The sequence below is a fragment of the Trichechus manatus genome, unplaced genomic scaffold (assembly GCF_000243295.1).
Source record: "Trichechus manatus latirostris isolate Lorelei unplaced genomic scaffold, TriManLat1.0 scaffold00063, whole genome shotgun sequence".
NCBI lineage: Eukaryota > Metazoa > Chordata > Mammalia > Sirenia > Trichechidae > Trichechus > Trichechus manatus.
In genome coordinates, this window is record NW_004443999.1 from 13,393,781 (window position 1) to 13,406,736 (window position 12,956).

A 12,956-nucleotide genomic window follows, 5' to 3' on the forward strand; every position below is an offset into this window, starting at 1 on the left:
ACTGGAAATAGCACAACCAGAACTGAGTGAATGAGAATGATGACACCTTGTGAAAAATGTAACCAGTATCACTGAATAATTTGTGTAGAAATTGTTAAATGAGAACCTAATTTGCTGTGTAAGCTTTGACCTTCAACATGATAAAATATTATTAAAAACATCTGGGAAAATTTTAACACTATGAAGCTAAATATTATTATGCCAGTTTAGCAGACGAGAAAGTTGGGGTTCGGACGGGTTAAGTAACTTTCCCCGGTTCTTTAATAAGTGGTCCCCATCATTAATAAGTGGTCCTCTTGCTCTCTCGTTTGCACTATTGCTCCTCTCTCCAGTATTCCTTATTGAGCCATGGAAACCACTGCCCATTTCTGTCCCCTTTCTCCCACTACTACCTGATTAAAGTAATTGTTCCACCCACAGTAGCTCCTTGAACATTCTTGAGAGAAATTGTACTTGTTCTCTTTCTCCAACTCCTACCTTTGTATGATGCAGTTGACAGGAATTAAAAAAAAAAAAAAAAAGAGCCTCTACTAGAGACGGATGGTGGAATCAAAATGCCATTAATGGAAAGTGGGGTCCCAATTAAACCCCTGGGGTGGAAAAAGTGGGTGGCGGCAAAGATAGTTTTTATTTCCAATTGCTTCTCCTGCCTCCCTCTCCTTCCAACTCTGGAAGTGGCCATCTAAGATAATTATCAAAAACAGTTCAATCCAATTAGCTATAGGATTGATTCACTGAGTGACTGATTTGACATATTGCCAAAATTTTATTTAAAGGAATAATCAACTAATACAATCAAGAATGTTTAATTAATTTCCTGGTATTGATAATTATACTATGTTTATGTATGAGAAGGTTCTTGTTTTGGAAAACTACACTTTGAACTGGTTTAGAAAAATTATGCATGGTCAGTGCTTGCTTGTTGAACTCTCTGCAGTTGCCAAGGAAGGAAGCTGGAGGATTTTCTTGTCAGCTTGCCCAGCTGTAGGCCAGTGGGGAAGAGAGAGAGGTGGGGCTTGAAAGCTTTCATAAAAAAGTCAAACATCAAAAATGGAATCAGACTCTTTATTACATAAGGTCTTTCTTCTTAATGCAGTGTGACAATTTCTGTCTTTTTAACAGAGTTTTTAGACCGTTAACATTTACTGTAATTATCATTGTGTTTAGGTTTAAATCTACTAGTTGCAATTGTTTTCTGCTTGTCCCATCTGCTTGTTGCTCCCCTTTTCCTTTTTCAGCCTTCTTTCTGATTATTTTTAGTTTTCCATTTCATCTCCTTTGCTTATCAGTGATTGCTTTAGAGCTTACAGGGTGCATATTTAACTTTTCACTGGCTACCTTCGAATAATATTATACCACTTAATTTTTAATGTAACACCCTTACAACAGTGTTCTTTCATTTCACCCTCCTGTTCTATGTGCTATTGTTGGCATAGATTTTACTTCTATACATACTATAAACTCCACAATACATTGTTATTATTTTTGCTGTAAATAGTCAATTATCTTTTAAAAGTGGGCCAAAAATGTCTTTTATATTTATCACATATTTACCGTTTTAACCATTCTTCACTTGTCTGTGAATATCCAAGTTTCTGTTTGATATCATTTCCTACTGCCTGAAAAAGTTTTGTGCGGGGGGCAATTCAAGCAACTCTTTGACTGGAAGACCCTTGGGGACAGATATGATAGACTCCTGGGAACATACAATTAGAGTTTTCTACCTTGTTTGAGACACTGAATTCCCTGAAAGCAACATGAAACATCAAGCAAGCAAGCAAGCAAGCATAATTTCAAAACCTGTGCGATTCAATAGGGTAGCCCCTAGCCACATAGGGCTATTTACAGTTAAATTAATTAAAATTAAAATTTTAATTGCTGTATTTATTGTCTATCGGTGCATACCAAATTACAAGAAAAATTAGCTGCTGAAAACAATAAATAGTTGTTACGTCACATTTCTGTGAGTCTGGAATACAGGTTGATTGGATGGATGCCTTTGGCTCAGGGTCTCTCATGAAGTTGCAGCCGAGCTGTGAGGAAAAGCTTTGTCTATGTCAAAGGCAGAGCTGGTCATTTTGTGAATGAAATGTGAAGCATGCCACTTCTGTAGTGACAAATTTTGGGTATGCAAATGAAAAGATAAAATTTATTAAGAAAGCTAGACTGCATCATAAATACAGACACACAAATGGGTGCAGTATTTGCAAGATCAGGGGCTTGTGTTGAGTAAAGATGCTTGGTAAGGTAGGGTTTCTAAACACTTTTAATAGGTCTATAAACATGTAAAGGAGCCCTGGTGGCACAGGGGTTAAGCACTAGGCTGCTAACTGAAAGATCGGTGGTTCGAACCCATCAGCTGCTCCGTGGGAGAAAGATGTGGCAGTTTGCTTCTGTAAAAATTACAGCCTTGGAAAGCCTATGGGGTAGTCCCACTCTCTCTTATAGGGCTGCTGTGAGTCGGAATCAACTTGATGGCAACGGGTTTGGTTTTCTGGTCTATAAACACGTCACTGTACACTCTCCTATAACAATTACTCATTCATAATTATACAGAGATATTCAACATACAGAGGGGAGAAATCCCCTAATGTTTTAGAACATTAGAAGGTAAGCTCAGATATGAAGAAGATGTGGCTCTTGGGAGTAGATCATGATGACAATGATGATTTTGGCAAAGACTTATGTATAACAATGCCCATTAGGTTGTAGTTGTTAGGTGTCATCGAGTCAGTTCCAACTCATAGCGACCCTATGCACAACAGAAGGAAACACTGCCCAGTCCTGCACCATCCTCACAATTGTTGCTATGCTTGGATTGAGTCCATTGTTACAGCCACTATGTCAATCCATCTCATTGAGGGTCTTCCTCCTTTTTGCTGACCCTCTACTTTACCAAGCATGATATCCTTCTCCAGGAAACTATCCCCCCTGATAACATGTCCAAAGGATGTGAGACGTAGTCTCACCATCCTTGCTTCTAAGGAACATTCTGGTTGTACTTCTTCCAAGACAGATTTGTCCATTCTTTTGGCAGTCCATTGTATATTCAACATTTATCGCCAACACCACAATTCAAAGACGTCAATTCTTCAGTCTTCCATATTCATTGTCCAGCTTTCGCATACATACGAGGCAATTGAAAACACCATGGCTTGGGTCAGGCACATCTTAGTCCTCAAGGTGACATCTTTGCTTTAACACTTCAAAGAGATCTGTTGCAACCAATTTGCCCATTGCAATGAGTCTTTTGATTTCTTGACTGCTGCTTCCATGGGTGTGGATTGTGGATCCAAGGAAAATGACATCCTTGACAACCTCAATCTTTCTTTGTTTATCATGATGTTGCTTATCGGTCCAGATTTTTATTTTCTTTATGCTGAGGTGTCATCTATACTGAAGGTTGTGGTCTTTGACCTTCATCAGTAAGTGCTTCAATCTTCTTCATTTTCAGCAAGCAAGGTTGTGTCATCTGCATATCACAGGTTGTTAATGAGTCTTCCTCCAATCCTGATGCTACGTTCTTCTTTGTATAGTCCAGCTTTTTGGATTATTTGCTCAGCATACAGATTGAATAGATATGGTGAAAGGATACAGCCCTGACACACACCTTTCCTGACTTTAAACCATGCAGTATATATACCCTTGCCCTGTTTGAAAAACTGCCTCTTGATCCATGTACAGATTCCTCATGAGCACAATTAAGCATTCTGGAATTTCCATTCTCCACAATGTTATCTATAATTTGTTATGATCCACACAGTCGAATGCCTTAGCATAGTCAATAAAACACAGGTAAACATCTTTCTGGTATTCTCTGCCTTCAGCCAGGATCCATCTGACATCAGCAATGATATCCCTGGTTCCACATTCTCTTCTAAATCTAGCTTGAATTTCTGGCAGTTCCCTGTTGATATACTGCTACAGTCTCTTTTGAATGATCTTCAGCAAAATTTTGCTTGCATGTGATATTAATGATATTGTTGGATAATCTCAGTATTTGGTTGAATCATCTTTCTTGGAAATAAGCATAAATATGGATCTCTTCCAGTCAGTTGGCCAGGTAGCTGTCTTCCAAATTTCTTGGCATAGAAGAGTGAGCACTTCCAGCGCTGCATCCATTTGTTGAAACATCTCATTTGGTATTCTGTCAGTTCCTGGAGCCTTGCTTTTCGCCAATGACTTCAGTGCAGCTTTGACTTCTTCCTTCAGTACCAACAGTTCCTGATCATATGCTGCTTCTGAAATGGTTGAATGTTGACCAGTTCTTTTTGGTATAGTGACTCTGCGTATTCCTTCCATCTTCTTTTGATGCTTCCTGAGTCATTTAATATTTTCCCTGTAGAATCCTTCAGTATTGCTACTCGAGGCTTGAATTTTTTCTTGAGTTCTTTCAGCTTGAGAAATGCTGAGTGTGTTCTTTCCTTTTGGTTTTCTATCTCCAGGTCTTTGCACAAGTCATCATAATACTTTACTTTGTCTTCTCGAGCCGCCCTTTGAAATTTTCTGTTTAGTTCTATTACTTCATCATTTTTTCCCTTTGGCTTTAGCTACTCAACATTCAACAGTGTCATGGACTGAGTTGTGTCCTCCAAAAACATCTGTCAGCTTGGCTGGGTCATGATTCCCAATGCTGCATGATTGCATAATCTGATGTGATTTCCTTATGTGTTGTAAACTCTATCACTATGATGAGACTATATGTGATCTCCTTATGTGTTGCAAGTTCTATCACTGTGATGAGGTTATACTGATGAGGTTGACAAGATTAGATAGTGTCTTAATGCAATCTCTTTTGAGATATGAAAGAGAGAAGCGTGCAGAGACACATGGGAACCTCATACCACCAAGGAAGCCGTGCCAGAGCAGAGAGAGTCCTTTGGACCTGAGGTTCCTGCGCAGAGAAGCTCCCAGACCAAAGGAAGACTGATGACACGGACCTTCCTCCAGAGCCAACAGAGAAAGCATTCCCCTGGAGCTGATGCCCTGAATTTGGACTTGTAGCCTACTAGACTGTGAGAGAATAAACTTCTCTTTGTTAAAGGCATCCACTTGTGGTATTACTGTTGGAGCAGCACTAGATGACTAAGACAAACAGCAATTTTCAGGGTCTCTTCTGACATCCGTTTAAGTCCTTTCTTTCTCTCCTGTCTTTTTAATGACCCCTTGCTTTCTTCATGTATTATGTCCTTGATGTCACTCCACAACTTGTTTTGTCTTCGAGCGTTAGTGTTCAAATCTATTCTTGAGATGGTCTCTAAATTCATGTGCGACATACTCAGGGTCATGCTTTGGCTCCCATCGACTTGTTCTAATTTTCTTCAGTTTCAGCCCTTAGGCAGTTACTATTTTTTTCTCAATATTTTATTGTATTTTTGGTGAAAGTGTACACAGTAAAACAGGTTCCTATTCACAATTTCTACACATATTGCTCAGTAGCATTGGTTCACAGTGTTTCAGCATTCTCACTATTTCTGTTCTAGTTCTTTTGTTTCCATTAACCTAGTCTCCCTGCAGACCCCTGCCTTCTCATCTCTTCGTTAGAGATTTATTGACCATTTGGTCTCATAGGTCACTAGGAGCATAGTATTTATGGGTAATAGTCTTTATTTTATAAGTTAACCTGCTATTTCCTAAAAGGTGACTTCAGGGATAGTGTCAGCTCAAGATTTAAAGAGTATCTCAGGGCAAAAGTCTCAGGGATTCCTCCAGTCTCAACTGGTCCAGTAAGTCTGGATTTTTTGGAATCTGAGGTTCTGTCCCACATTTTTCTCCCTTTCTATTAGGATCTGTCTGTTGTGGCCCTGATAAGTCCATTTGGTATTGGTGGCTGGGCACTGTCTAGTTCTTCTGGTCTCAGGGTAGAGGTAGCCATGGTTCTTATAGACAATTAGTCCTGTAGACTTTTTTCTTCTCTGAATATTGGGTTTTTTTGTCTCTCTTTTACTCTGAACGAGTAGAGACTAATAGTTGTATCTTAGATGGATGCTTGCAAGCTTTTAAAACCCCAGGCACTGCTCACCAATCTAAGATGTAGAACATAAATTTTATGCAATATATTATGCCAATTGACCAAGTTGTTTCATGAAACTATTGCCCTAAGCCTTCAACAAGAAAACCAATTCCATGAATTGATTGGTTATGTCTAAAAAGTTATCAGTATCTGTGACCTCTACTTGTTTTATTATATATATGTGTATATATATACCTAAGGAGCCCTGGTAGCTCTGTGGTTAAGTGCTCAGCTGCGAACTGAAAGTCAGCAGTTTCAACCCACTAGCTACTCCATTGGGGAAAAATGTGGCAGTCTACTCCCATAAAGATTTAAAGCCTTGGAAACCCTATGGGGCAGTTCTACTCTATCCTACAGGGTCACTATGAGTCAGAGTTGACTTAATAGCAACAAGTATATATATCTTTATATATATATACACACACACAAACACACACACACACATATATACATGCATATGCTCATATACACATATATACCGATTGTCACGGATTGAGTTGTGTCCTCCAAAAGTGTATGTCAAATTGGCTGGGCTGTGATTCCCAGCATTGTGTGATTGTCTACTGTTTTGTCATCTAATGTGATTTTCTTATGTGTTGTAAATCCTACCTCTATGATGTTAATGAGGCAAGATTAGAGGCAGTTACGTTAATGAGGCAGGACTCAATCTCAAGATTAGGGTGTGTTTTAAGTCAATCTCTTTTGAGATATAAAAGAGACAAGTGAGCAGAGAGACATGAGGATGTTATACCCCTAAGAAACAAGAGCCAGGAGAATAATACATCCTTTGGACCTGGGGTCCCTGCGCTAAGAAGCGCCTCGACTGGGGAGGATTAATGACAAGGACCTTCTCCCAGAGCTATCAGAGAAAGAAAGCCTTCCCCTGGAGCTGGCACCCTGAATTTGAACTTCTAGCCTCCTAAACTGTGAGAGAATAAATTTCTGCTTGTTAAAGCCATCCACTTGTGGTATTTCTGTTATAGCAGCACTAGATGACTAAGACGCCCATATACACATACATATATATGCATACACGCATATATACACGCACATAGTTTTTGGCTGTAGTTGTTGCAAAATTACATATGCCATAACATTTACCAAAATATCCTTTTTCTTTTTTTGGGGGAGGGGGTTGCATAGCATTTTATTTATTTTTTATATTTATTTATTTTATTGTGCTTTAGACGAAGGTTTACAGAGTAAATTAGTTTCTCAGTAAACAATTACTACACATATTGTTTTGTAACGCTGGTTGCCAACCCTGTGATGTGTCAACACTCTCCCCTTCTCGACTTTGGGTTCCCCATTTCCATTTGTCCAGCTTTCCTGTACCCTCCTGCCTTCTTGTCCTTGCCGCCGGGCTGGTGTGCACATTTAGTCTAGGTGGTGGAGCTACGTGTATTATTGTTTGTTTTATGGGCCTGTCTAATTTTTGGCTGAAGGGTGAACCTCAGGAGTGACTTCAGTACTGAGTTGAAAGTGTGTCCAGAGGCCATATTCTTGGGATTTCTCCGGTCTCTGTCAGATCGGTAAGTCTGGTCTTTGTTTGTGAGTTAGAATTTCGTTCTACATTTTTCTCCAGCTCTGTCCTGGTCCCTCTGTTGTGATCCTTGTCAGAGGAGTCTGTGGTGGTAGCTGGGCAGCATCTAGTTGTGCTGGACTCAGTCTGATGGAGGCTGTGGTAGTTGTGGTCCATTAGTCCACATTCTCCCTTGCTCCAGAAGGGGTGGACCAGTGGAGTATCTTAGATGGCTGCTCACAAGCTTTTAAGATCCCAGATGCTACTCACCAAAGTAGGAAAAATATCCTTTTTCTTATGTACAATAGGTAGATACTATTTTTATCTCCATTTCATACACGTGAAAACTGATGCCTGGAAAGGTTAAGTAACTTGCCCAATGTCAGCCAGCTAGTCAGTGATGGAGCCAAGTTTCAAACCTAGAAAATCTGATTTAGAAACTTAGAATTCAGAAAATCTAAAGCTATTATATGACTTCTTAGGGCTAAGCTTAGCTCCAGAGTAAAGCTGGGAGCTAGGCCAGGAGTTACAGTGATGATGATGATGATGATGACGATGATGCCAACAGTACTGATAACGATCACAGCAGTTACCGTGAATTGTTACCTGTGTACCCAGCAGCCTACCAAGTAGAGCATACACATTATTTAAATTTATTCTTACATAAAATCTGTGGAAGAGGAACCTCTAGTAAGCCCATTCTAAAATGAGGAAATGAAGCTCAGAAAGATTAGTAAACTGCCCAAAGCCACAGATGTACTATGAGCAAACAGTTTCAGATGGACATTATTATTATTTTTTTATTGTCGTAGTTTAAGTGAACGTTTACTTTTCAAGTTAGTCTCTCATACAAAAATGTATAAATACATAGTTATGTGACCCTAATTGCTCTCTCTATACTGTGACAGCACACTCCTGCTTTCCACCCCTGATTTCCCATGTCCATTCAGCCAGCTCCTAACCCTCTCTGCCTTCTCATCTCACCTCCAGACAGAAGCTGTCCATTTAGTCTCATGTATCTACTTGAGCTAAGAAGCACACTCTTCACGAGTATCACGTTATGTCCCACAGTCCAGTCCAATCTTTGTGTGAAGAGTTGGCCTCAGAATTGTTTTAGTTCTGGGTTGACAGAGAGTCCAGGGGCCATGCTTTTTGAGGTTCCTCTAGTCTCAGTCAGACCATTAAGTCTGGTCTTTTTACCAGAATTTGAGTTCTGCACCCCCCCTTTCTCCTGCTCCATCAGGGTCAGATAGGCTTTATTGCACTTTGCATTTAATTAATGCTGAAGTCTAGTTGCCTGACTCATAGAATTGCCTGCCTTCAGTCACAGAGAATCAGTAAGTTGATGATGGACATGGAAGCAATAAGTCAATAATGGATCATTTTAAAAGGAAGTATTGTCCAATGTAATGTTGGAAGGGAAATTGTCATTGTTAGTTGCCATCGAGTTGCTTCCAATTCCTGGCGATCCCATGTATAACAGAGTAGAAATGCTCCATGGGATTTTCTTGGCTCTAATCTTAACAGAAGCAGATCACCACTTTTTCTTCTGCAGTACCACTGCATAGGTATCTTAGTTATTGAGTGCTGCTATAACAGAAATACCACAAGTGAATGGCTTTAACAAACAGAAATTTATTCTCTCACAGTCTAGAAGGCTAGAAGTCCGAATTCAGGGTGCCAGCTCTAGGGAAGACCTTCTCTCTCTGGTGGTTCTGGGAGAAGGACCTTGTCATCAGTCTTCCTGTGGTCTAGGAGATACTCAGCACAGGGACCCCAGGTACAAAGGACGTACTCCACTCCTGGTGCTTCTTTCTTGGTGGCATGAGGTCCCACTTCTCTCTTCTCCTTTCTCTGTTTTATATCTCAAAAGAGATTGATTCAAGATACAACATAATCCTGTAGGTTGAGTCCTGCCTCATTAACATAACTGCCTCTAATCCTGCCTCATTAACATCAGAAAGGTTAGGATTTACAACACATAGGATAATCACAGACTGCCAGAAGAACAAACAAATCTGTCTGGGAAGAAGTACAGACAGAATGCTCATTAAAAGCAAGGATGGTGATACTCCATCTTACATTCTTTGGACATTATGAGGAGGGACTAGTCCCTGGAGTAGGACATCATGCTTGGTAAAGTAAAGGGTCAGTGAAAAACAGGAAGACCCTCAGTGAGATGAATTGACACAGTGGCTGCAACAATGTTGTACATAGGGTTGCTATGTGTAGGAACCAACTCCATGGCACCTAACAACAACAATAACAGGATCACATCAGATCACAAAATGGTGGACAATCACGCAATACTGGGAATCATGGCTTAGCCAAGTTGACACATGTTTTTTGGGATACTATTCAATCCATGACAGTAGGTGTGAACTACCTACTTTTAGGTTAGCAGTCAAACACAAATCTTTTGTACCACCTAGGGACCTGGAAGGGACATTCAAATTCATCTGTTCAATTCCTTTATTTAAGCAATGAGAAAAGGGAACCAAAAGAGATTAGCAGTATAAAAGGAAAACTGTACAATTATAGCAATATACCCACTATGCGTGTTTTTCATCTTCAATTAGTATAACCACCATGAACCCCACTCTTTCTAGCTCTTGAACCCCCCTGACTTTTCTCCATCTACCAACTACTGACAGAATCCTCAGCCGGTTTGTTCTCTTGCCTGGCAAGTAAGTAAACTCAGCTTTGGTTTCTTAGCTCTGATCATAGCAGATCAGGGAAAAAAGAAGCCTGGGACCATGACTCTCAGTGGTGTTGGCTCCCTACCTCCACCCTACTAGGTTGAAGACCAGCCTGTGTTCTTCTGAGAGTATTAACTACACAGGTCTGGAGGAATTCAATCTTGGATCAACTCAGTGAGTGCAAGCAGATTCACAATGAGTTTAACTAACAAACTACTTGGGAGTCAAACATTTCATTCCTTCTGGTCAGCCATATCAATTGCCCCACACTGACCATTGGGTATTGCCTATATTTGTCCCCAGTGAAGTAGGAGAACAGGTGACAGACATAGGAGAGGCCCTGCAGTAAGATGGGCAGAATCCAGGGATCTTCCCTTTTCTCATTTGTTGGGTGGCTGCTTTTCGGTGGGGCCACTGGATGTTTCAGGCCACTGGTTTACATTTTGCTGGATCAAGTGTTTCATTTGTTGCTTCATCCCTAGATGATCAGGTCCCAGGGATCTAGTTTAATTCCATTCAATGTATACTTTTTCTGCATCTGCTGCAGAGAATTAATGGCTGACTAAGACAGTCCTTACCCTCGGAGAATGTCCAGTTTAGTGTTGTGAGCAGATGTGTAAATAGATAACAGTCACACAAGGTCAGTGCTCTGGAAGAGACTGAACCTAGTTCAGTGGGAGGGCAGGTGAGAGAGGAACTCGGCACAGATCTGGAGGGACAAGGAGAAGATTTTACATTACTCAAGTCCACACTTCTGAACTATTAACCTAACTGCCAGCACATCTATTTGTTGATTTATAAATGGAGGTATATCATAAGTCATGCTTAGTCACCTTGGAACATCTTCCTGCTGGATGGCTGTGTTCAAGGCTAAATTATAGTGTGGAAACTTGCTTGGTAAACGAAGGATTAGGAAAAGAACAATGGGTGTTACTGAGACTGTAATACCATGATAGACCACGCTTTGTTTTGTGAACCATCTTTACGTGTGCTGGGACACACACCTAGAACCTCCAACTGGAGAAATACTGACCTGTTTTTAATATTTCTCATCTGTCACCAAAAGATGCTCTTATAGCTTATCTCATGAAAGAGGCAACATTCTGACAGACTATACCAGATTAGATGCTTGAGAAAGAATTAGTGAAAATGAGCCTTTTGCTGTGTTCATTCATGAACTTCAAGCCTGACCAATAACTCATTTGTAAACCATCTCTCTGGAGAAAGTTATTTTATTTAACAATGTCTGAAGCATCACATTAGTTTTTTTACAACTTTGGAGAGTTTTTATTTCAGAGAGTGATGTTTTTCTGTCTTTGTCTAGAGGCCAGTAATCTCCTAGAGATTAAGTACCATAAACTGCCTTAATCCAAATCAGGTCTCCCCAGCAGACCCATTCTTTTCCTATAAGAGCTACCCGTGAATCTCTCTGAGTCATCCATGAACAACATTCAAATTGACAATCTCCTGGGAGGAGGTATTGAAGAATTTGGGAATAAGGAAAATCTAATGACTATTCTCTAATTTTAAGCTATCCTTTGATACTCCAATGATCGCTAAAAGGCAAAAGATCATTTATGAAAATATTAAAATCAGCTTAAAAGAACCATTCACAAATGATTTTTCTTTCCAAAAAACTTTTAAATATTCATCAAACTATGTAAGGTAACAGTGACCTTTACTTTCTAAAACATAAGAATTTGATGTCAGGTGCTTGTTCCTTTTCTTAAAGACTCTGCCATTGAGTCTTCTCATGATTCCAATACTTTTAGGAGCTGGAATTTTCAGAGCTCCAGTCAGGGAGCTGGCCTCTAGCTGTCCCAAAGGTCTGGGCGTACCAAGTACTAGATAGATACATAATAAATCCTTCTAGAAAGGGCCTTTGGAGGTGAACACACCCAAGGCCCAAGTTCCATGTGGATGTGTTCAGTCCTGATGAGGGTACCAGTCCCTCAGAGCACTGAGGTCCAAGTCTGGACCACAATGCATCAGGTGCTTACTGCAGAACGGAACTTCCTCTCTTCAATGCTACAATTGCCATTTTTCTTATAATATCCTGTGGCAGGATTCTGGTGGGATAAACTTTCTCTTTATAATTGTGGAATGTTGCATTGACATTACGCTTCTCATCTGAAATTAGGGCAATCAACCACAATCCAGTTATCACAACTGTCATGTCTTGCTCACAACATTATGTAAAACAATGTGGTCATTAATATACTTTCAATTCTGTTTTTCTTTGAACTCATTACATTGTTTTCTTTATCACTATTTACAATCTTGAACTAACATTAACAGAAACTTTGAGATAGTAGTCACCGAAACCACTTATTAGAATTGCAGTGTATAGAAAATTGTGACTCTTTGTAGACAGTTGTAATCAGATATAATTGCAGAGTAGTCTGCTTTGTGTAATATGATACTAGTGATTTATTTTGTCCTATGTGTTCCCAGCCAGTTACTAAGTATAGTAATGCAAATTATTATAATGCTCTCAAAGCCATACTCAGTTTTATGAGTAAATTGAATGAATCAGACTTAGTCAGTTGTCTTTTTTTTTAAATCTAGATTTTATTGATATTTTGAATCATGTGATACAGTCACATGGTTTTTAGTGAACAAAGGTATCTTGGTGCTCTTCTAATTCCCACTTCTCTTACAGGCCAGGCTGAATATCTTTACTTTCACTCATTTAAATGGCATTTTATTTCCTCTCCTGTGG